Raw genomic sequence first — 25,464 nt, forward strand, 5'->3', positions numbered from 1 at the left:
AGGACAACCAGCCGTCGCCGGTGACGAGGAGCCGTTGGAGCCACACGTCCCCAACCCCCGAGCCGGGACCCCCCCTCTCTCACGCACCGTCGGCAGGACAGCCAGCCACCGTCGGTGACGAGGAGCCGCTGGAGCCCCACGTCCCCAACCTCTGAGCCGGTCGATCCCGTCGGCCTCTGCTTCGCGCGGCATCGAGCAGCAGCAGTTGGGCAGAGGAGGACGACCGCGGGGTGAATACAAAAAACTGCAGGGTTTCTAACGCAAAATTTTAAAACGAAATCTTTTTGGGAAACTCTTACCTTCCACCGGCGGATCCAAATAAACTGTCCACCGCTTCCTCGTCCCGCGCATCAATCGATTTCTGAAACTGGGGCAAAGTTTCTGAAACTGGGCAGTTGTTTCAGAGAAACTGTCCAGTCCGTGCTCCGCCCCGACGACCTCGCGTCGCCGGCCTGCTGTGGCTCGCCGCCCCTCCGCCGTCGGCTGCTGCAGCCCCGCCGCCCCCTCTGCTGCCGGCCTGCTGCGGCCCTGCCACCCCCTCCGCCACCGGTCCCGCACGCCCCGCCGTGGTGCGCCGCCGCTGGCCGATCCTGTCGCCACCGGAGCCCCAGCCACCGGTGCCGGAGCCCCGGCCACCGGTGCCGGAGCCCCGGCCACCGGCGCCGGAGCCCCCAGCCATCGCCGTCGCGTTCCTGCCGCCGGCCGACTCACGTTGGCCCTGCCTCCCCGCGCCAGACCGGATCCCGGCTGGGGTAGTGCTTCTGCAACAAGCAAATTGTTTCTGAAACTCGACCGTTGTTTCAGGAATTAACGGATCCAAAGTTTATTTTTTGCAACAAAGCGAAAGTTTCTGCAACTCGAGCATCGTTTCAGGAATTGCGTCCAGAGCGGATCGGACGGCTACACGCGCGAGATCGAACGGGTGTTCAGGTGGTGGACATTTAACAAATATCCACCGGTAGATGCGTAGCAGTTCCCAGTCTTTTTTCACTTAAAAAAGGAGTGCGGGTTGAATACACAATATGCCAGGGGCTTTTTTTAAAACCGTCACGACGGACGACAGAAGCAGTAGCGCTTTATTATTTATTAGGGAAAGACAAGAGCTTCCAGCACTACCAACGATTGCATGCTGATGTTAACGGTGACAACGAACGATGCTGCGGACGCAGAGCCGAACCGCACGCGCGGTTGAGTCAACGGTCACACGCTATCTACTCACTAGAGTCAACGGTTAGTTCTATGAAATCATTTCTCCGATTTTGCATATCGCCTTCAGGCATTAACTATCAATTCATCACTGTTAATTGCAATGGAGCAGCATTATGGGTCAGGTTAATGTGAATGCTGCAGTACTTGGACATCATAGATAGGTTTTTCACTCTAGGATTCTCCAATAATGCATGCGTTCTGATTAAGTTAATTTGTACTATCAAATACTCCCTCCGTTTCTAAATATAAGTCTTTTTTAGTTTTCGTTAGGAAACTACATACGGATGTATATAGACATACATTAGAGTATAGACTCACTCATATTATTCCGTATGTAGTTCTCTGATGAAATCTCTACAAAGACTTATAGTATTTAGAAACGGAGGGAGCACTTTATGTAGTCAACCGGCCTTGATATTTTTTCTTTCCACAAACGATATCCTCAACAACCGGCCTTGACATAGCAATGGACAATAAGTAGATCGGATTCTTTCAAAGTACAATAATATTGTTGCACAGTGCTTAATTTTATATCGTTAGGTAATCATTTGGTGATGGCATGAAGCCACTAGCTACGCTAGTTACAAAAATCTTGGACTGAAGAACTGAACCCCACTCCATTACACTGTGACCAGAAAAGGAAAAGCAAACGCGATTATTGATGCTCATTCTACAAGCCCAAACTCATCTAAGACATGGTCACGTGAATGCCAAACACAACTGTAGCAGGCGCAGAACGTAAGCCGTACCATGCATCTGGTTAGACAGCCGGAGGAGACAAATGATCCACCTGATAACAATAAGAAAACAATCAAATGTTATCAATAAAAAAACAATCAAATGTTAACTAGCTGCTAGCCACTTAACATGAATACAAATGCAATAAATGAGTCCGGTTAGACAGCCAACTGATAAATTGGGCTGCCTACAACAAGAAAATTGAGTTAAAAACGAGTGATATAAAGGTGGTCATACCTTAATTACTCCAGATCAATGTATGTGCCACAGAGTCTCGTCGGCAGCCATACCGACTGCTGGAGGTGCCCTTCTCGGACACGATCCTCCGCAACATGGGCTCAGCCCCATCCTCTGCACATATATATGTGCTTTCCGTCGCATTGGATGAGCATGTGCTAGGTAACGACGTGTTTCATGCTTGACTGCATATGTGCTTGAGGACTCATGCATGATACACCGAGTATCGATGCCACAAAGATATCCTCCGAATGGACCGAGTCACCGATATGATCGTCGATTTTATCTTTGGTTAAAAAGCGGCCATGTAATGCCTGTTATGCCCATTCAGCTGAGCTTTCTCCTCGTCTAACGCCTTTGGCAACAACGCGAGTTGTCACCTCTAGCAGAATGATACCAAAACAGTAGATGTTAGTCTCCCAGCTCGCCCTTTCATTGTACTGACAATATTATGTGAAATTTACATTCATTTAGCGTTTAGTGGAAACGTTTGAGATGTCCTGCTGGATTTGAGATTCTCGTCGGGGGTAATGCATTCGTGTGTCTCACAAATGGGTGACATATGGTGTGATTGGCTTGGTTTAACAACCATTTGAGCAAGCCCAGAGTCGGCGAACTTGGCATGGAACTCTGGGTCAAGCAAAACGTTGTCTCACTTGATGTCCCGGTGGATAATATCATGTCCGCACTCTTGGTGAATGTAGTTGAGGCCCTTGTCTCCATCAATAGTGATGGTCAACCTTGTCGACCAGTGCAATATTGCAGGGGTGCCCCTTGTTGTCACGGTGCTGCAACCAGTCGTAGAGGTTGCCTTTCGCCATGCGTTTGTAAACAAGCAATTTGGCATCTTGGCTGGAGATTATGCACACTATCTTGATTATGTTCTTGTGATTGATGTTCCCCGATGTCTTCACCTCCGAGTCGGGCTTCCCGTGGTCTAGATTTCTCATGTTGCATACCTTCTTAACAGTCACTATTCTGCTTCTGCGATCCTCCGTAAGACCATGAAGGCCCGGGAGGTGGACATAATACACCTTCCAAGACCCGTCGTGCCGATAATGTTCTCCTTAGATATGTTGTTGAGCACATCGAGTTTCAAGAAGTCCAGAGGTGTGAATGGTGTCATTTTTCAATCACTCGCGACTTCTTTCAACACTTGTCTGTTCTTCCAACGCTGAAAGAACAGTCGTATGATGATGCTCATTCAAGCGATAATGACAGTAACACCGAGCACTAACAATAATATAATACGCTTCTGAAGGTGGGTGCCTTCATGGCATATTGGGATATTTGTCCTCGAGGCCCACTTGGCTCAAAGCTGATGGTTTTCAAGGAAGTCGTGGCTGTAATTTGCACTTTGCAAAGAGAGGGGCGCCTCCCCATTGAGTGGTCAAAGGACAAATTAAGGGACAAAATTGAATGGTTGCTGAAGTGAGGTGGAATTTTGCATGTTAGCTCATTGTTGGACAAATCAAGGACTAAGAGCGAGGAAATCGTCTCAATGCTCCATGGCGGTATATTGCACGTGATACACGATTGTTGTTGTTATCAAGTGATTTGAGATTCCGCAACAATGTAATTGATGTTGGTATGGATCTAGGTTTGTTTGTCCCCACTTAGTGACAATTCAGAAAGCCCGTGGAGATTGCTTATGTTGACAAGTAGCTCTTCCGAAAGTTGGTTATTCTACACCATCAACACTAGTAGCTCAGTCCGAAGCGTCGGGATCAACCCGAAGACGTGGTTGTTCTTCATCTCAATTCGAGAGATGTTCGTAGATCTCTCTTTCGGCATAGTGCTAGTGAAATTGTTGTTCGATATTAGCATTGTATGCACGACAACCACCATATATTCATCGGAAACTTCCCCGAGAAGTAGTAGTTGTCAAGCATAATATTATCCATTGAGAGGCAGTTGTCAATGATCGTCGGGAGCTCATAGGAGAAGCAGTTGTTAGACTCTACTATGTTGAATAGTTTCTCATGAGCGCATAACTACTACGGTAGTGAGCCAGACAAGTTATTGTTGTAGACCTGAAAATTTCCAAGCAGTGAGTGCTTCCCAAGTTCCTATATATGGTACCTCACCCTAGAGCATATTGTCGAACAAGTGGATGCATTGGAGGTGGGGAATGAGGACAATGATGCTGGGGATGGGGCCTATGAAATCAATGTTGTATACGATGATAATGGTTAGTCTCTTGAGAGTCCCAAAGTCTTCTCGTATGCAACCAATGTGTTTGTCAGCTCACAAGTCTATGTTAATCAGATTCGCCATAGTGATGTTGCACGACAGCTCCCTATGAGTCCACTGTCATACATGTACAAGATCTCGAGATTTTAGTGCTCCCACATCCATACGAGGATTGAAACACTGAGATTGTTGCCCCACATGTTCAAAATAGTTAGTTTCTTTGGGCTTGAGAATGACTTTCAAATCTCGCCAGTGAAGCCAATCGTTCAAGAAGCCGGTTTTGGAGTGTCTCAAGCTTGTCCATCGCCATCAACAGAATATCACTAAAGTTGTTGTTAGTCAGATTGAGATCCTTCACACATGGTGATAGTCAACTCATCTCTTGAGTAAACACTCCATGGAATCCATTGTATTAGGGAACAAGGTATCGAAGCCAGGAGTAGGCGTAGAGCTTGATGCCAAGGACTCTCCCTGTGAGTTTTTTGTATGAAAAGTCGAGTTGGATTAGGTACTTAAGGTTGCACAGAGATGGAGGGGTGTTGCCGATAAAATTCAAATGCTTGAAGGAAAGCTCCGTAACTAGGCCTCCATCGCCTCCTACGCAACTGACACCAGCCCAGCTTCAATGATCGGTTGTTCTGCTCTACACATCATTGTAGTTGGGGTTTTGCCAATTGGGTGGCAAGTGGTGGAAGCCTAGTTACAGGGATTTCCTTCAAGCATTTGAATCTTACTGGCAACATCACTCCTTAGGTGTGCAATCTCAAGTACCTGATCCACCTCGACTTTTCGTACAACAAGCTCGCTAGGAAATTCCCTGGCATCACTCTCTATGCATGCTCTTGTCTTCGGTACCTTGATCTCTCCTACAACAGCTTTCATGGAGTCCTTCCTCAAGACATCAACCAACTATCACCATCTATGAAGCACCTCAACCTAACTAACAACAACTTTAGTGCAGTTTTGTTGATGCCGATGGTTGAGCTTTTGACACTCCAGAACCTGCTTCTTGAGAGTAATGGATTCACCGTTGAGATTCCATAGGCATTCTCAAGTCTAAAGGAACTAACCATGTTGGACCTATGGGGAAAAAAAGCTCAGTGGTTCAATCCCCTCTAGATCTAGGAGCACCAAAAGCTCGAGATCTTGTACTTGTATGATAACAGACTCACCAGTGAGCTGCCATGCAACATCACTGCGGTGAATTTGATTAAGATAGACTTGTGGAAAAACAAACTCACTAGATGCATACTATAAGGCTTTGGGACTCTCAAGAAACTAATCTTTATCATCTTATACAACATTGATTCCACATGCCCCATCCGCATAAGCATGGGCCTCATTCCCAACCTCCAATACATCCAGTTGTTCGACAATATGCTCTAGGGTGAGGTACCACAAGAACTTGGGAAGCACTTGCTGCTTGGAAATTTTAAGGTCTACATCAACATCTTGTCTTGCTCATTACCGAAGTAGTTACGCGCTCATGGGAAACTATTCAACAATGTACTTCCTAACAATATCTTCTCCAACGAGCTCCCAATGATCATTGGCAACTATCTCTCGCTGGAAAACATTATGCTCGACAACAAAAACTTCTTGAGGAAGTTTTCGATGAATATATGGTTGATGTTGTTGGCGCATATAGTGCTAATATCGGACAACAACTTCATTGGCACTACACCAAAATAGAGATCTTCAGATATCTCTCGAATTGAGATGCAGAAAAACCACTTCTCTGGCTCGATCCCGACATTTGGGACTGGGCTACTTGTGTTGATGGTGCAGGATAAACAACTCTCAGGAGAGCTACCGGTCAACGTAAGCAATCTCCACAAGCTTTCTGAATTGTCACTAAGTGGGAACAAGATACCCGGATCCATACCAACATTAGTTATATTGTTGCAGGATCTCAAATAACTTGACCTCAGCAACAATCGTATATCAGGTGTAGTACCGCCATGGAGCATTGAGATTCTTTCATCATCGTAGTCCTTGATTTGTCCAACAACGAGCTAACATGCAAAATTCCATCTAACCTCGGGTATCATTCAATTGCATCCCTCAATTTGTCATTTAACCAACTCAATGGGGAGGTGCCCCTTTCTTTGAAAAGTACAAATCACAACCACAACTTCCTTCAAAACCGTGGGCTTTGTGCCAAGTGGGCCTCGAGGATAAGTATGCTAATATGCCACAGAGGCACCCACCTCCAAAAGTGTATGATAACCTTGTCAGTGCTTAGTGTCACTGTCATTATCGCTTGCATGAGCATCATCATACACCTGCTCTTTCGGTATCGAAAGGACACACAAGTGGTGAAAGAAGTCGTGGCTGATTGGAAAATGACACCATTCACACCTCCAGACTTCGTCAAATCCGACTTGCTCAACAACATACCTGAGGAGAACATTATGGGCAATGGCGGGCCTAGGAAGGTGCAACGTGTCCACCTCCTAGCCTTGGTAATGCCATTGAGGATCACAGCACCAGAATAGTGGCTGTCAAGAAGATATGCAACACGGTAAATCTGGACCACAAGCAATTCAACTCGGAGGTGGAGACATTGGGGGGCATTAACCACAAGAACATCATCAAGCTGTTGTGCATAATCTCCAGCCAAGATGCCAAGCTACTTGTTTACGAGCACATGGAGAAGGGCAGCCTCGACGAGTGGCCGCACCGCCATGACCGCGTGGGCACCCTTGTACCATTGGACTAGGCGACAAGGCTTACCATCACTATTGATGATGTCAGGACCCTTAACTACATCAGCCAAGAGTGCATACAGGCTATTATGCACCGGGACATCAAGTTAGGGAATATTTTGCTTGACCCAGAGCTCCATGACAAGTTCGACGAATTTACGCTTGCTCGAATGGTTGTCAACCAGGCCTATCCCACCACATGTCAACTATTTGTGGGACACATGGGCATATGACCCTGGTGAGAATCTCAAATCCAACAAGGCATCTTAAACATTTTCATTAAACACTAATTGAATGCAAATTTTACAGAATACTATCAATACAATGAAAGGTCGAGGAGACTGACATCTATAGTTTTGGTGTCGTTCTGATAGAGCTGACAATCGGCGTGGTTGCCAAGGGCAATGGTGGAGGAGAAAGCTTGTTTGAATGGGCATGACAGGTATTACAGGGTCGCTATTTGATCAAAGACAAAATCGACAAGCATATCCGTGACTCGGCTCACTTGAAGGATATCTTTGTGGTGCTAAAACTCGATGTATTCTACATAAGTCCTTGAGCGCATTTGCAGCTGAGCACGAAGTGCATCCTTACCCAGCTCATGCTCGTCGAGAGCGACTGGAGGCACATACATAGCTAGGCTGAGGTAACCCCAAGTTGTGGCCCATCATTTGCCATCCTTATTTATATACCTCTATTCACAATACTGTATTAAAAGAATATAGTGTAACTTCTCTGATGGCAAGACATAGTTAGCAAAAAAAATATTGGAACACTGATGGGCAAGGAAGAAGACATGTATATGAATATCATAAATCACAAAGTACAGTGTGGATCATAGGCAGGTAATATTTACCGTGGTTTCCAGGAATCAGAAAACAACGTGGTCGGCTATACTGCCTGTGCTCAGAAGCTCCAAGAGGAAGTTCATGTTTTTCAAATGCTATGTGTTCACGCGTATACCAAGCAGGAGGCTGGAGAGCGCATACTCAAAAGGGCAGAAAAAACACTGCTCATATGTGAATGAGCATTGATTTGGATATCTACAAAAGAAAGGAACATATCAACATCTTTTTGAAGAGCTTATTCCAAGATCAACATGGAAAAATCAAAATCGAACATAAGAAGATGGCAAAAATAATTAATATAGGGCATCAGCCCATGTGTGGACTGCAACTTGTGATAAACTAGCATATGACAAGCAAAACATTTACTAGTCATTAATCAGCAAACATTTACTAGTCACTAATCATCAATAGACAAAAAGAAGTGTGGCTGATATCATGAGGTCGAAAACAGTTTTAAACAAATCTGTTGAGGTCCTGCGGAACATATCGACAAATAGTCATCCATTTTTACAACATCAAGTGGGTAGTACGTAAGAGCTTACGTGCAGATCAAGAACATACCCAGAATACCAACGAACTATGTCCTCAAATCCGGTTTCAACTGTTTCTTCAGATTCTCATACTCTGAAATTGTTAAAGGATGAGTTAGAGCTCATCCACAACAATTCAAGGAAACAAGGAGAATGAATGAGTCAGTTATATTGAGCATATTTTTCTGGCCTATTTTCTTATTTACTAGACAAACATGTGACAAAAGACAAATAAAGTGGTCATCATCATGTCCAACTCTTCAGTACCCTAATTAGTAACATTGACCTGAGTATCTTACTCAGTCACAACATATTATTCACTAAAGCATATTCATGTGACCTATAGGTAATAAACTGAATGCAACACCTTTTAGATTTTTTCCAAGGCTCGCCAACAACCATTGGCATTTTGTTAAGGGGCCATGGACGTTGAAAACCATATTATATTCAACCATATTATAGTTATGCTTAGATGAAACAATCATAAACATATTGCGTTTCCTTTTCATCATCATAAGTTCCCTCTTAAGATAACAGAATGAAAACTTCTATGTTGACTTGTTTATAATTGAGTCAATTACATCATCGGTGTTTAAACTTGACGAGAAAAGTCACTTTAGTGCTAAAACTTATGGCATACGTTGAACGGGTGCCACAACTTGGCATGAGCGTGCATATACAGACTAAATCGTGTTTGGATACAATCACAGTGTTCACGTGGCGTGCCTGCGTGAGGTGGGGCCTGCTATCATTGACTGGACGGCGGGGATGTGACATTTGGACTGTTTTTTTTAGCGGAAAACACCTACAATTAACTTCTCATCACAAAAACACCACTGGCCCACCTGACAGAGTCCAACAAAAAATATGAAAAACCAAAACAAAATATGCTCCGCACGGGAGCTGGAACCACCGACTTGAGGAGAGCATGTCGACATGCGTAGTCACCCTAGGAATCACCTATGTAATCCAATAAGTATACTGTTGCTTTATATCATTTCCGACAAATAAGAAATTTCCTCTAAATGAAAAATGATGACTGTGGGAAACTGGGAATCGATCTAACATGCTAACCTTCAACCGTGCATGCATGCCAAATCCAACAGAGAACATTTCATGTTTAGAATAAATTATTAACCTTATAACTGACATACAAAAAAATACATTCTAAAATATTCCTGTAATTTCAGAAAGTAATAACTTATTAATTTTAACTCTATCCATATATTTAAATTATGAAATATAATAATTGGCTGCAGGCAGTGCAATCCATTTTCCACAAGTTAGTTTTTTTATTTTATATCCATTTTTAAGAAGGTAAAAAAAATATAAACTATATTCACAATAATAGCAACCAAGTTAGAATATTTGTGTGATTAAAAGTATTTACATACAAGTAAATTAAAATCAAAATGTTTGCGTTTTCATAAAATCACGTATTATTATAAAACATATTCATAAAATAAAACAACGTTTTTGTATAATTAAAATAATATTCATTTTAGAGTCAGCAGTCTGGAGGCACACTAGGATCGTATTTATTTTTTGACATATTTTTATATTTAATTTTATCTATACATGTATATGTATATATATTTAGAAACCACAAAAACTTTATTAAAGCAACATATATTTCATTTAATAGCATTAGTATTTCTTAAAATTATGATTTTTGTAATTATACAGGCATTTGCTTAAATATATAATATTTTTCTAAAATTACTTATGCAAATATATTTTTTATTTCATAATTTAGTTCTAAGGATATAATTGAAACTAATAAGTCAATACATGAATGTTGTTTAAATAACGTTCTCGGTTGAGGGGCATGAGTGCTCGTTTACATAAGTTTGTTTGATCAAGTTCCATGGATTTTTTTTATTTCATGTAAATGGTTTATTTCCTGATATGATATAAAGAATCACTATGCAAATTGGACAGCAGAATGTCATGCTAGTGGTGGCTACGCACGCGAGCGCGCTCTGTAGGTTTGTGGTTCAAATTAAAGCACGTGCACATCATTATTTGTTTCGTTCTTATAGGTTCCCGACGGATGAGGCGAGGGTTTTTCTGTGAGTATTTTTTGAAGGGATTTTTGCAAAAAACAGGGGCTATTTTGTGAACGTAAAATGTTGAGTGGGCTTTTTACAAAAACACCAGGCAACATGCCCAGTCCCCATCTTCTAGTCACCGACGAAGGGTCCCATGCCATGCTGACGCACCTCGTCAGCACCATTTTCGTAGCCAAATGCGTTCTGCACTGCATATGCACGCTCCAGCCAAGTTGTGATACCCGTTCAATGCATGCTACCAGTTTTGGCACTAGAATGACTTTTTTCGTCAAGTTTATACACTACTGGTGTAATCTACTCTTTATAATACATCAAAAGAATTTTATCTACCAGATGGATGTGTTCAGACAGTAGACATACCCACTTGACCGCTCCACGACATAATTGGCCATGTAAAGAACAATGAACGTAGCCCACAAAGAGTAGACAGGTGAAATGAAGTTGGAGTGTTCGCATCCATTGTAAGTTAACTGGAGCAAACATACAAGATAAAAATAGAACAGTAAATAAACAGAAGAGACATCCAAGCACTAACAGAAGGTGAAGTATACTAACTTGTTCATAAATGGCCCATTTCGAGAGAAGTGGGTGACTGGCACAGCCAACCGGACGAGCAAATCTGGTCTTTACACTTATGCATACGCAATAGCTTTGAAACCAGTGTATTGTCCTCATTTTGCTTTCTCGACAGTGAAAATGCAACCCAGATAGTAGTTCACGATCAATAGATGACAGAGTGTTGTTACCACAGTGGTTGTAGAACATGTAGCAAGCTATACTTATTACCTGCGATGTGACAGAAATGCAGATCTCAGAAATCACAAGTATCTAAACAAGATGAACTGAACACATGGATCATTGTATGACAAAAAACTTACTGCACAATTTTGGATTATAGTAAGTAAGCATCTCTGGCTTTCTCTCTGCCACGCGAGAAACAAGACCCACGTACCAGAGTCCAAGAAATACGACATGGAAGATGATAAAGAAAACTAGAGAGGAAATAAAAATAGCGAGGAAGAGGGGACGATTGATCCTCAAATCTAACCCCATTGACAGAAAACTAGGGAGATGGTATAATGCTGCCAAGAATATCCAAGCAACGTACCTGCATTAAAAAACAGCCTTTAGAGAACTAATACATCTGTCTTGTTTTACTTCAAGTTATCTCTTTTCACAGACTCCAGAGATTGCTTACCAACGACTAAAGTTTGGAAGAGTCCTGTTACCATAGTGGCCGTAGAACACGCAGCAAGCTATACTTATCACCTGTGATGTGAAAGAAAATGCACATCTTAGAAAAATCGCAAGTATATCTAAAATTCTAAATAAGATGAACGGAACACCTGAATCATTGTATGTCAAAAAACTTACTGTGCAATTTTGGATTATAATAAGCATCTCTTGCTTTTTCTCTACCATGCGAGAAACAAGACCCAAATATTAGAGTCCAGGGAAGACGACGTGGAAGACGGTCAAGAAAACCAGGGAGGAAATATAGAGGGAAAGATTTATCCTCATATCCAACCCCGTTGACCGAAAACTAGGGAGATGGTATAATACTGCCAAGAATATATACCCAAGCGACGTACCTGCATTCAGAAACAGGCTCAGGGAACTAATACATCTTGTTTTACTTAAAATGATCTTTTCACAGACTCCAGAGATTGCTTACCAACGACTAAAGCTTGAATAGTTTGGCTTGATAGTCTTCCTAATCATGAAACGTCTCGAGTGCTCATGTGGGTATGGGTATCCATGAGCCAGAATGGTCCTAACCCTCTCCATTTCAAGGGATTTAATCAGACGACCAGAGGGCTGCTTATGGAGCTTTTATCTTCCCATAAAAATAATGCTCACATAGTCAGTGATAGTTATAATCCCATTCAAAGCAACCACAGAGGGCCCTGTCTGTCACTGGGGAAAATTCCAGAACCGTGGCCAGATCTGCATAAAGGAAACAATTGTCACAATCTGACAAAATGGCGATAAACCTGCAGAAGAGCAATACCAAAACTAACTTGTGAAAGAAGTCACAAGCTACAAAGTGCACATGGGGTGATATCCTACAAATTTATCTCAGTAGCTATAAAGTAAATCATGTAAATACTTAAGTCGCTGAAGTAAGGAGATTCTGACAAAAGAACCAAAAAAGAAGTTTGTGTAGGCAAACTGCAGGAGCCCATTCAGCACATGGATTACATGGGAAAGGGACGGCAGGCAGGCAATCATAACCAGGGGCAAAACACAACTACTCTTAGTCAACACATTGTTGGACAAATGATAGGTCTACTAGGACGAAACTTCCCCATGAAACAAATAACTGAAAGCATCCACGGTAGTGCAGTAAAATGTTCATGGCCAGGCCGATGAATCTAGGAAATTAAAGCGAAACTTCCCCATGAAACAAATAACTGAAAGCATCCACTGCCCGGTAGTGCAGTAAAATGTTCATGGCCAGGCCGATGAATCTAGGAAATTAAAGCGAAACTTCCCCATGAAACAAATAACTGAAAGCATCCACTGCCCGGTAGTGCAGTAAAATGTTCATGGCCAGGCCGATGAATCTAGGAAATTAAAGCGAAACTTCCCCATGAAACAAATAACTGAAAGCATCCACTGCCCGGTAGTGCAGTAAAATGTTCATGGCCAGGCCGATGAATCTAGGAAATTAAAGCGAAACTTCCCCATGAAACAAATAACTGAAAGCATCCACTGCCCGGTAGTGCAGTAAAATGTTCATGGCCAGGCCGATGAATCTAGGAAATTAAAGCGAAACTTCCCCATGAAACAAATAACTGAAAGCATCCACTGCCCGGTAGTGCAGTAAAATGTTCATGGCCAGGCCGATGAATCTAGGAAATTAAAGCGAAACTTCCCCATGAAACAAATAACTGAAAGCATCCACTGCCCGGTAGTGCAGTAAAATGTTCATGGCCAGGCCGATGAATCTAGGAAATTAAAGCGAAACTTCCCCATGAAACAAATAACTGAAAGCATCCACTGCCCGGTAGTGCAGTAAAATGTTCATGGCCAGGCCGATGAATCTAGGAAATTAAAGCGAAACTTCCCCATGAAACAAATAACTGAAAGCATCCACTGCCCGGTAGTGCAGTAAAATGTTCATGGCCAGGCCGATGAATCTAGGAAATTAAAGCGAAACTTCCCCATGAAACAAATAACTGAAAGCATCCACTGCCCGGTAGTGCAGTAAAATGTTCATGGCCAGGCCGATGAATCTAGGAAATTAAAGCGAAACTTCCCCATGAAACAAATAACTGAAAGCATCCACTGCCCGGTAGTGCAGTAAAATGTTCATGGCCAGGCCGATGAATCTAGGAAATTAAAGCGAAACTTCCCCATGAAACAAATAACTGAAAGCATCCACTGCCCGGTAGTGCAGTAAAATGTTCATGGCCAGGCCGATGAATCTAGGAAATTAAAGCGAAACTTCCCCATGAAACAAATAACTGAAAGCATCCACTGTCCGGTAGTGCAGTAAAATGTTCATGGCCAGGCCGATGAATCTAGGAAATTAAAGCGAAACTTCCCCATGAAACAAATAACTGAAAGCATCCACTGCCCGGTAGTGCAGTAAAATGTTCATGGCCAGGCCGATGAATCTAGGAAATTAAAGCGAAACTTCCCCATGAAACAAATAACTGAAAGCATCCACTGCCCGGTAGTGCAGTAAAATGTTCATGGCCAGGCCGATGAATCTAGGAAATTAAAGCGAAACTTCCCCATGAAACAAATAACTGAAAGCATCCACTGCCCGGTAGTGCAGTAAAATGTTCATGGCCAGGCCGATGAATCTAGGAAATTAAAGCGAAACTTCCCCATGAAACAAATAACTGAAAGCATCCACTGCCCGGTAGTGCAGTAAAATGTTCATGGCCAGGCCGATGAATCTAGGAAATTAAAGCGAAACTTCCCCATGAAACAAATAACTGAAAGCATCCACTGCCCGGTAGTGCAGTAAAATGTTCATGGCCAGGCCGATGAATCTAGGAAATTAAAGCGAAACTTCCCCATGAAACAAATAACTGAAAGCATCCACTGCCCGGTAGTGCAGTAAAATGTTCATGGCCAGGCCGATGAATCTAGGAAATTAAAGCGAAACTTCCCCATGAAACAAATAACTGAAAGCATCCACTGCCCGGTAGTGCAGTAAAATGTTCATGGCCAGGCCGATGAATCTAGGAAATTAAAGCGAAACTTCCCCATGAAACAAATAACTGAAAGCATCCACTGCCCGGTAGTGCAGTAAAATGTTCATGGCCAGGCCGATGAATCTAGGAAATTAAAGCGAAACTTCCCCATGAAACAAATAACTGAAAGCATCCACTGCCCGGTAGTGCAGTAAAATGTTCATGGCCAGGCCGATGAATCTAGGAAATTAAAGCGAAACTTCCCCATGAAACAAATAACTGAAAGCATCCACTGCCCGGTAGTGCAGTAAAATGTTCATGGCCAGGCCGATGAATCTAGGAAATTAAAGCGAAACTTCCCCATGAAACAAATAACTGAAAGCATCCACTGCCCGGTAGTGCAGTAAAATGTTCATGGCCAGGCCGATGAATCTAGGAAATTAAAGCGAAACTTCCCCATGAAACAAATAACTGAAAGCATCCACTGCCCGGTAGTGCAGTAAAATGTTCATGGCCAGGCCGATGAATCTAGGAAATTAAAGCGAAACTTCCCCATGAAACAAATAACTGAAAGCATCCACTGCCCGGTAGTGCAGTAAAATGTTCATGGCCAGGCCGATGAATCTAGGAAATTAAAGCGAAACTTCCCCATGAAACAAATAACTGAAAGCATCCACTGCCCGGTAGTGCAGTAAAATGTTCATGGCCAGGCCGATGAATCTAGGAAATTAAAGCGAAACTTCCCCATGAAACAAATAACTGAAAGCATCCACTGCCCGGTAGTGCAGTAAAATGTTCATGGCCAGGCCGATGAATCTAGGAAATTAAAGCGAAACTTCCCCATGAAACAAATAACTGAAAGCATCCACTGCCCGGTAGTGCAGTAAAATGTTCATGGCCAGGCCGATGAATCTAGGAAATTAAAGCGAAACTTCCCCATGAAACAAATAACTGAAAGCATCCACTGCCCGGTAGTGCAGTAAAATGTTCATGGCCAGGCCGATGAATCTAGGAAATTAAAGCGAAACTTCCCCATGAAACAAATAACTGAAAGCATCCACTGCCCGGTAGTGCAGTAAAATGTTCATGGCCAGGCCGATGAATCTAGGAAATTAAAGCGAAACTTCCCCATGAAACAAATAACTGAAAGCATCCACTGCCCGGTAGTGCAGTAAAATGTTCATGGCCAGGCCGATGAATCTAGGAAATTAAAGCGAAACTTCCCCATGAAACAAATAACTGAAAGCATCCACTGCCCGGTAGTGCAGTAAAATGTTCATGGCCAGGCCGATGAATCTAGGAAATTAAAGCGAAACTTCCCCATGAAACAAATAACTGAAAGCATCCACTGCCCGGTAGTGCAGTAAAATGTTCATGGCCAGGCCGATGAATCTAGGAAATTAAAGCGAAACTTCCCCATGAAACAAATAACTGAAAGCATCCACTGCCCGGTAGTGCAGTAAAATGTTCATGGCCAGGCCGATGAATCTAGGAAATTAAAGCGAAACTTCCCCATGAAACAAATAACTGAAAGCATCCACTGCCCGGTAGTGCAGTAAAATGTTCATGGCCAGGCCGATGAATCTAGGAAATTAAAGCGAAACTTCCCCATGAAACAAATAACTGAAAGCATCCACTGCCCGGTAGTGCAGTAAAATGTTCATGGCCAGGCCGATGAATCTAGGAAATTAAAGCGAAACTTCCCCATGAAACAAATAACTGAAAGCATCCACTGCCCGGTAGTGCAGTAAAATGTTCATGGCCAGGCCGATGAATCTAGGAAATTAAAGCGAAACTTCCCCATGAAACAAATAACTGAAAGCATCCACTGCCCGGTAGTGCAGTAAAATGTTCATGGCCAGGCCGATGAATCTAGGAAATTAAAGCGAAACTTCCCCATGAAACAAATAACTGAAAGCATCCACTGCCCGGTAGTGCAGTAAAATGTTCATGGCCAGGCCGATGAATCTAGGAAATTAAAGCGAAACTTCCCCATGAAACAAATAACTGAAAGCATCCACTGCCCGGTAGTGCAGTAAAATGTTCATGGCCAGGCCGATGAATCTAGGAAATTAAAGCGAAACTTCCCCATGAAACAAATAACTGAAAGCATCCACTGCCCGGTAGTGCAGTAAAATGTTCATGGCCAGGCCGATGAATCTAGGAAATTAAAGCGAAACTTCCCCATGAAACAAATAACTGAAAGCATCCACTGCCCGGTAGTGCAGTAAAATGTTCATGGCCAGGCCGATGAATCTAGGAAATTAAAGCGAAACTTCCCCATGAAACAAATAACTGAAAGCATCCACTGCCCGGTAGTGCAGTAAAATGTTCATGGCCAGGCCGATGAATCTAGGAAATTAAAGCGAAACTTCCCCATGAAACAAATAACTGAAAGCATCCACTGCCCGGTAGTGCAGTAAAATGTTCATGGCCAGGCCGATGAATCTAGGAAATTAAAGCGAAACTTCCCCATGAAACAAATAACTGAAAGCATCCACTGCCCGGTAGTGCAGTAAAATGTTCATGGCCAGGCCGATGAATCTAGGAAATTAAAGCGAAACTTCCCCATGAAACAAATAACTGAAAGCATCCACTGCCCGGTAGTGCAGTAAAATGTTCATGGCCAGGCCGATGAATCTAGGAAATTAAAGCGAAACTTCCCCATGAAACAAATAACTGAAAGCATCCACTGCCCGGTAGTGCAGTAAAATGTTCATGGCCAGGCCGATGAATCTAGGAAATTAAAGCGAAACTTCCCCATGAAACAAATAACTGAAAGCATCCACTGCCCGGTAGTGCAGTAAAATGTTCATGGCCAGGCCGATGAATCTAGGAAATTAAAGCGAAACTTCCCCATGAAACAAATAACTGAAAGCATCCACTGCCCGGTAGTGCAGTAAAATGTTCATGGCCAGGCCGATGAATCTAGGAAATTAAAGCGAAACTTCCCCATGAAACAAATAACTGAAAGCATCCACTGCCCGGTAGTGCAGTAAAATGTTCATGGCCAGGCCGATGAATCTAGGAAATTAAAGCGAAACTTCCCCATGAAACAAATAACTGAAAGCATCCACTGCCCGGTAGTGCAGTAAAATGTTCATGGCCAGGCCGATGAATCTAGGAAATTAAAGCGAAACTTCCCCATGAAACAAATAACTGAAAGCATCCACTGCCCGGTAGTGCAGTAAAATGTTCATGGCCAGGCCGATGAATCTAGGAAATTAAAGCGAAACTTCCCATGAAACAAATAACTGAAAGCATCCACTGCCCGGTAGTGCAGTAAAATGTTCATGGCCAGGCCGATGAATCTAGGAAATTAAAGCGAAACTTCCCCATGAAACAAATAACTGAAAGCATCCACTGCCCGGTAGTGCAGTAAAATGTTCATGGCCAGGCCGATGAATCTAGGAAATTAAAGCGAAACTTCCCCATGAAACAAATAACTGAAAGCATCCACTGCCCGGTAGTGCAGTAAAATGTTCATGGCCAGGCCGATGAATCTAGGAAATTAAAGCGAAACTTCCCCATGAAACAAATAACTGAAAGCATCCACTGCCCGGTAGTGCAGTAAAATGTTCATGGCCAGGCCGATGAATCTAGGAAATTAAAGCGAAACTTCCCCATGAAACAAATAACTGAAAGCATCCACTGCCCGGTAGTGCAGTAAAATGTTCATGGCCAGGCCGATGAATCTAGGAAATTAAAGCGAAACTTCCCCATGAAACAAATAACTGAAAGCATCCACTGCCCGGTAGTGCAGTAAAATGTTCATGGCCAGGCCGATGAATCTAGGAAATTAAAGCGAAACTTCCCCATGAAACAAATAACTGAAAGCATCCACTGCCCGGTAGTGCAGTAAAATGTTCATGGCCAGGCCGATGAATCTAGGAAATTAAAGCGAAACTTCCCCATGAAACAAATAACTGAAAGCATCCACTGCCCGGTAGTGCAGTAAAATGTTCATGGCCAGGCCGATGAATCTAGGAAATTAAAGCGAAACTTCCCCATGAAACAAATAACTGAAAGCATCCACTGCCCGGTAGTGCAGTAAAATGTTCATGGCCAGGCCGATGAATCTAGGAAATTAAAGCGAAACTTCCCCATGAAACAAATAACTGAAAGCATCCACTGCCCGGTAGTGCAGTAAAATGTTCATGGCCAGGCCGATGAATCTAGGAAATTAAAGCGAAACTTCCCCATGAAACAAATAACTGAAAGCATCCACTGCCCGGTAGTGCAGTAAAATGTTCATGGCCAGGCCGATGAATCTAGGAAATTAAAGCGAAACTTCCCCATGAAACAAATAACTGAAAGCATCCACTGCCCGGTAGTGCAGTAAAATGTTCATGGCCAGGCCGATGAATCTAGGAAATTAAAGCGAAACTTCCCCATGAAACAAATAACTGAAAGCATCCACTGCCCGGTAGTGCAGTAAAATGTTCATGGCCAGGCCGATGAATCTAGGAAATTAAAGCGAAACTTCCCCATGAAACAAATAACTGAAAGCATCCACTGCCCGGTAGTGCAGTAAAATGTTCATGGCCAGGCCGATGAATCTAGGAAATTAAAGCGAAACTTCCCCATGAAACAAATAACTGAAAGCATCCACTGCCCGGTAGTGCAGTAAAATGTTCATGGCCAGGCCGATGAATCTAGGAAATTAAAGCGAAACTTCCCCATGAAACAAATAACTGAAAGCATCCACTGCCCGGTAGTGCAGTAAAATGTTCATGGCCAGGCCGATGAATCTAGGAAATTAAAGCGAAACTTCCCCATGAAACAAATAACTGAAAGCATCCACTGCCCGGTAGTGCAGTAAAATGTTCATGGCCAGGCCGATGAATCTAGGAAATTAAAGCGAAACTTCCCCATGAAACAAATAACTGAAAGCATCCACTGCCCGGTAGTGCAGTAAAATGTTCATGGCCAGGCCGATGAATCTAGGAAATTAAAGCGAAACTTCCCCATGAAACAAATAACTGAAAGCATCCACTGCCCGGTAGTGCAGTAAAATGTTCATGGCCAGGCCGATGAATCTAGGAAATTAAAGCGAAACTTCCCCATGAAACAAATAACTGAAAGCATCCACTGCCCGGTAGTGCAGTAAAATGTTCATGGCCAGGCCGATGAATCTAGGAAATTAAAGCGAAACTTCCCCATGAAACAAATAACTGAAAGCATCCACTGCCCGGTAGTGCAGTAAAATGTTCATGGCCAGGCCGATGAATCTAGGAAATTAAAGCGAAACTTCCCCATGAAACAAATAACTGAAAGCATCCACTGCCCGGTAGTGCAGTAAAATGTTCATGGCCAGGCCGATGAATCTAGGAAATTAAAGCGAAACTTCCCCATGAAACAAATAACTGAAAGCATCCACTGCCCGGTAGTGCAGTAAAATGTTCATGGCCAGGCCGATGAATCTAGGAAATTAAAGCGAAACTTCCCCATGAAACAAATAACTGAAAGCATCCACTGCCCGGTAGTGCAGTAAAATGTTCATGGCCAGGCCGATGAATCTAGGAAATTAAAGCGAAACTTCCCCATGAAACAAATAACTGAAAGCATCCACTGCCCGGTAGTGCAGTAAAATGTTCATGGCCAGGCCGATGAATCTAGGAAATTAAAGCGAAACTTCCCCATGAAACAAATAACTGAAAGCATCCACTGCCCGGTAGTGCAGTAAAATGTTCATGGCCAGGCCGATGAATCTAGGAAATTAAAGCGAAACTTCCCCATGAAACAAATAACTGAAAGCATCCACTGCCCGGTAGTGCAGTAAAATGTTCATGGCCAGGCCGATGAATCTAGGAAATTAAAGCGAAACTTCCCCATGAAACAAATAACTGAAAGCATCCACTGCCCGGTAGTGCAGTAAAATGTTCATGGCCAGGCCGATGAATCTAGGAAATTAAAGCGAAACTTCCCCATGAAACAAATAACTGAAAGCATCCACTGCCCGGTAGTGCAGTAAAATGTTCATGGCCAGGCCGATGAATCTAGGAAATTAAAGCGAAACTTCCCCATGAAACAAATAACTGAAAGCATCCACTGCCCGGTAGTGCAGTAAAATGTTCATGGCCAGGCCGATGAATCTAGGAAATTAAAGCGAAACTTCCCCATGAAACAAATAACTGAAAGCATCCACTGCCCGGTAGTGCAGTAAAATGTTCATGGCCAGGCCGATGAATCTAGGAAATTAAAGCGAAACTTCCCCATGAAACAAATAACTGAAAGCATCCACTGCCCGGTAGTGCAGTAAAATGTTCATGGCCAGGCCGATGAATCTAGGAAATTAAAGCGAAACTTCCCCATGAAACAAATAACTGAAAGCATCCACTGCCCGGTAGTGCAGTAAAATGTTCATGGCCAGGCCGATGAATCTAGGAAATTAAAGCGAAACTTCCCCATGAAACAAATAACTGAAAGCATCCACTGCCCGGTAGTGCAGTAAAATGTTCATGGCCAGGCCGATGAATCTAGGAAATTAAAGCGAAACTTCCCCATGAAACAAATAACTGAAAGCATCCACTGCCCGGTAGTGCAGTAAAATGTTCATGGCCAGGCCGATGAATCTAGGAAATTAAAGCGAAACTTCCCCATGAAACAAATAACTGAAAGCATCCACTGCCCGGTAGTGCAGTAAAATGTTCATGGCCAGGCCGATGAATCTAGGAAATTAAAGCGAAACTTCCCCATGAAACAAATAACTGAAAGCATCCACTGCCCGGTAGTGCAGTAAAATGTTCATGGCCAGGCCGATGAATCTAGGAAATTAAAGCGAAACTTCCCCATGAAACAAATAACTGAAAGCATCCACTGCCCGGTAGTGCAGTAAAATGTTCATGGCCAGGCCGATGAATCTAGGAAATTAAAGCGAAACTTCCCCATGAAACAAATAACTGAAAGCATCCACTGCCCGGTAGTGCAGTAAAATGTTCATGGCCAGGCCGATGAATCTAGGAAATTAAAGCGAAACTTCCCCATGAAACAAATAACTGAAAGCATCCACTGCCCGGTAGTGCAGTAAAATGTTCATGGCCAGGCCGATGAATCTAGGAAATTAAAGCGAAACTTCCCCATGAAACAAATAACTGAAAGCATCCACTGCCCGGTAGTGCAGTAAAATGTTCATGGCCAGGCCGATGAATCTAGGAAATTAAAGCGAAACTTCCCCATGAAACAAATAACTGAAAGCATCCACTGCCCGGTAGTGCAGTAAAATGTTCATGGCCAGGCCGATGAATCTAGGAAATTAAAGCGAAACTTCCCCATGAAACAAATAACTGAAAGCATCCACTGCCCGGTAGTGCAGTAAAATGTTCATGGCCAGGCCGATGAATCTAGGAAATTAAAGCGAAACTTCCCCATGAAACAAATAACTGAAAGCATCCACTGCCCGGTAGTGCAGTAAAATGTTCATGGCCAGGCCGATGAATCTAGGAAATTAAAGCGAAACTTCCCCATGAAACAAATAACTGAAAGCATCCACTGCCCGGTAGTGCAGTAAAATGTTCATGGCCAGGCCGATGAATCTAGGAAATTAAAGCGAAACTTCCCCATGAAACAAATAACTGAAAGCATCCACTGCCCGGTAGTGCAGTAAAATGTTCATGGCCAGGCCGATGAATCTAGGAAATTAAAGCGAAACTTCCCCATGAAACAAATAACTGAAAGCATCCACTGCCCGGTAGTGCAGTAAAATGTTCATGGCCAGGCCGATGAATCTAGGAAATTAAAGCGAAACTTCCCCATGAAACAAATAACTGAAAGCATCCACTGCCCGGTAGTGCAGTAAAATGTTCATGGCCAGGCCGATGAATCTAGGAAATTAAAGCGAAACTTCCCCATGAAACAAATAACTGAAAGCATCCACTGCCCGGTAGTGCAGTAAAATGTTCATGGCCAGGCCGATGAATCTAGGAAATTAAAGCGAAACTTCCCCATGAAACAAATAACTGAAAGCATCCACTGCCCGGTAGTGCAGTAAAATGTTCATGGCCAGGCCGATGAATCTAGGAAATTAAAGCGAAACTTCCCCATGAAACAAATAACTGAAAGCATCCACTGCCCGGTAGTGCAGTAAAATGTTCATGGCCAGGCCGATGAATCTAGGAAATTAAAGCGAAACTTCCCCATGAAACAAATAACTGAAAGCATCCACTGCCCGGTAGTGCAGTAAAATGTTCATGGCCAGGCCGATGAATCTAGGAAATTAAAGCGAAACTTCCCCATGAAACAAATAACTGAAAGCATCCACTGCCCGGTAGTGCAGTAAAATGTTCATGGCCAGGCCGATGAATCTAGGAAATTAAAGCGAAACTTCCCCATGAAACAAATAACTGAAAGCATCCACTGCCCGGTAGTGCAGTAAAATGTTCATGGCCAGGCCGATGAATCTAGGAAATTAAAGCGAAACTTCCCCATGAAACAAATAACTGAAAGCATCCACTGCCCGGTAGTGCAGTAAAATGTTCATGGCCAGGCCGATGAATCTAGGAAATTAAAGCGAAACTTCCCCATGAAACAAATAACTGAAAGCATCCACTGCCCGGTAGTGCAGTAAAATGTTCATGGCCAGGCCGATGAATCTAGGAAATTAAAGCGAAACTTCCCCATGAAACAAATAACTGAAAGCATCCACTGCCCGGTAGTGCAGTAAAATGTTCATGGCCAGGCCGATGAATCTAGGAAATTAAAGCGAAACTTCCCCATGAAACAAATAACTGAAAGCATCCACTGCCCGGTAGTGCAGTAAAATGTTCATGGCCAGGCCGATGAATCTAGGAAATTAAAGCGAAACTTCCCCATGAAACAAATAACTGAAAGCATCCACTGCCCGGTAGTGCAGTAAAATGTTCATGGCCAGGCCGATGAATCTAGGAAATTAAAGCGAAACTTCCCCATGAAACAAATAACTGAAAGCATCCACTGCCCGGTAGTGCAGTAAAATGTTCATGGCCAGGCCGATGAATCTAGGAAATTAAAGCGAAACTTCCCCATGAAACAAATAACTGAAAGCATCCACTGCCCGGTAGTGCAGTAAAATGTTCATGGCCAGGCCGATGAATCTAGGAAATTAAAGCGAAACTTCCCCATGAAACAAATAACTGAAAGCATCCACTGCCCGGTAGTGCAGTAAAATGTTCATGGCCAGGCCGATGAATCTAGGAAATTAAAGCGAAACTTCCCCATGAAACAAATAACTGAAAGCATCCACTGCCCGGTAGTGCAGTAAAATGTTCATGGCCAGGCCGATGAATCTAGGAAATTAAAGCGAAACTTCCCCATGAAACAAATAACTGAAAGCATCCACTGCCCGGTAGTGCAGTAAAATGTTCATGGCCAGGCCGATGAATCTAGGAAATTAAAGCGAAACTTCCCCATGAAACAAATAACTGAAAGCATCCACTGCCCGGTAGTGCAGTAAAATGTTCATGGCCAGGCCGATGAATCTAGGAAATTAAAGCGAAACTTCCCCATGAAACAAATAACTGAAAGCATCCACTGCCCGGTAGTGCAGTAAAATGTTCATGGCCAGGCCGATGAATCTAGGAAATTAAAGCGAAACTTCCCCATGAAACAAATAACTGAAAGCATCCACTGCCCGGTAGTGCAGTAAAATGTTCATGGCCAGGCCGATGAATCTAGGAAATTAAAGCGAAACTTCCCCATGAAACAAATAACTGAAAGCATCCACTGCCCGGTAGTGCAGTAAAATGTTCATGGCCAGGCCGATGAATCTAGGAAATTAAAGCGAAACTTCCCCATGAAACAAATAACTGAAAGCATCCACTGCCCGGTAGTGCAGTAAAATGTTCATGGCCAGGCCGATGAATCTAGGAAATTAAAGCGAAACTTCCCCATGAAACAAATAACTGAAAGCATCCACTGCCCGGTAGTGCAGTAAAATGTTCATGGCCAGGCCGATGAATCTAGGAAATTAAAGCGAAACTTCCCCATGAAACAAATAACTGAAAGCATCCACTGCCCGGTAGTGCAGTAAAATGTTCATGGCCAGGCCGATGAATCTAGGAAATTAAAGCGAAACTTCCCCATGAAACAAATAACTGAAAGCATCCACTGCCCGGTAGTGCAGTAAAATGTTCATGGCCAGGCCGATGAATCTAGGAAATTAAAGCGAAACTTCCCCATGAAACAAATAACTGAAAGCATCCACTGCCCGGTAGTGCAGTAAAATGTTCATGGCCAGGCCGATGAATCTAGGAAATTAAAGCGAAACTTCCCCATGAAACAAATAACTGAAAGCATCCACTGCCCGGTAGTGCAGTAAAATGTTCATGGCCAGGCCGATGAATCTAGGAAATTAAAGCGAAACTTCCCCATGAAACAAATAACTGAAAGCATCCACTGCCCGGTAGTGCAGTAAAATGTTCATGGCCAGGCCGATGAATCTAGGAAATTAAAGCGAAACTTCCCCATGAAACAAATAACTGAAAGCATCCACTGCCCGGTAGTGCAGTAAAATGTTCATGGCCAGGCCGATGAATCTAGGAAATTAAAGCGAAACTTCCCCATGAAAACAAATAACTGAAAGCATCCACTGCCCGGTAGTGCAGTAAAATGTTCATGGCCAGGCCGATGAATCTAGGAAATTAAAGCGAAACTTCCCCATGAAACAAATAACTGAAAGCATCCACTGCCCGGTAGTGCAGTAAAATGTTCATGGCCAGGCCGATGAATCTAGGAAATTAAAGCGAAACTTCCCCATGAAACAAATAACTGAAAGCATCCACTGCCCGGTAGTGCAGTAAAAT

At 43.2% G+C, this 25,464-nt stretch overlaps 1 long non-coding RNA gene across 5 annotated transcripts; it reads right to left on the reverse strand.

Moving 5' to 3' along the window:
* Positions 1–1,678: 1,678 nt before the first annotated feature.
* Positions 1,679–25,223, reverse strand: LOC123452040. Of its 5 annotated transcripts, none has more exons than XR_006632562.1 (10): positions 12,211–25,223; positions 11,910–12,127; positions 11,734–11,804; positions 11,414–11,643; positions 11,091–11,321; positions 10,896–11,005; positions 8,495–8,557; positions 7,942–8,128; positions 2,185–2,566; positions 1,679–1,999 (listed from the first exon to the last, which is right to left on the reverse strand). It is a non-coding gene; the product is annotated as an uncharacterized LOC123452040 (long non-coding RNA). The 5 variants fall into 5 exon arrangements; XR_006632560.1 differs by having other exon boundaries at positions 2,185–7,779; XR_006632558.1 differs by having other exon boundaries at positions 2,185–7,791.
* Positions 25,224–25,464: the final 241 nt, after the last annotated feature.

Source organism: Hordeum vulgare, chromosome 5H (assembly GCF_904849725.1).
Source record: "Hordeum vulgare subsp. vulgare chromosome 5H, MorexV3_pseudomolecules_assembly, whole genome shotgun sequence".
In the NCBI taxonomy this organism is placed as follows: Eukaryota; Viridiplantae; Streptophyta; class Magnoliopsida; order Poales; family Poaceae; genus Hordeum; species Hordeum vulgare.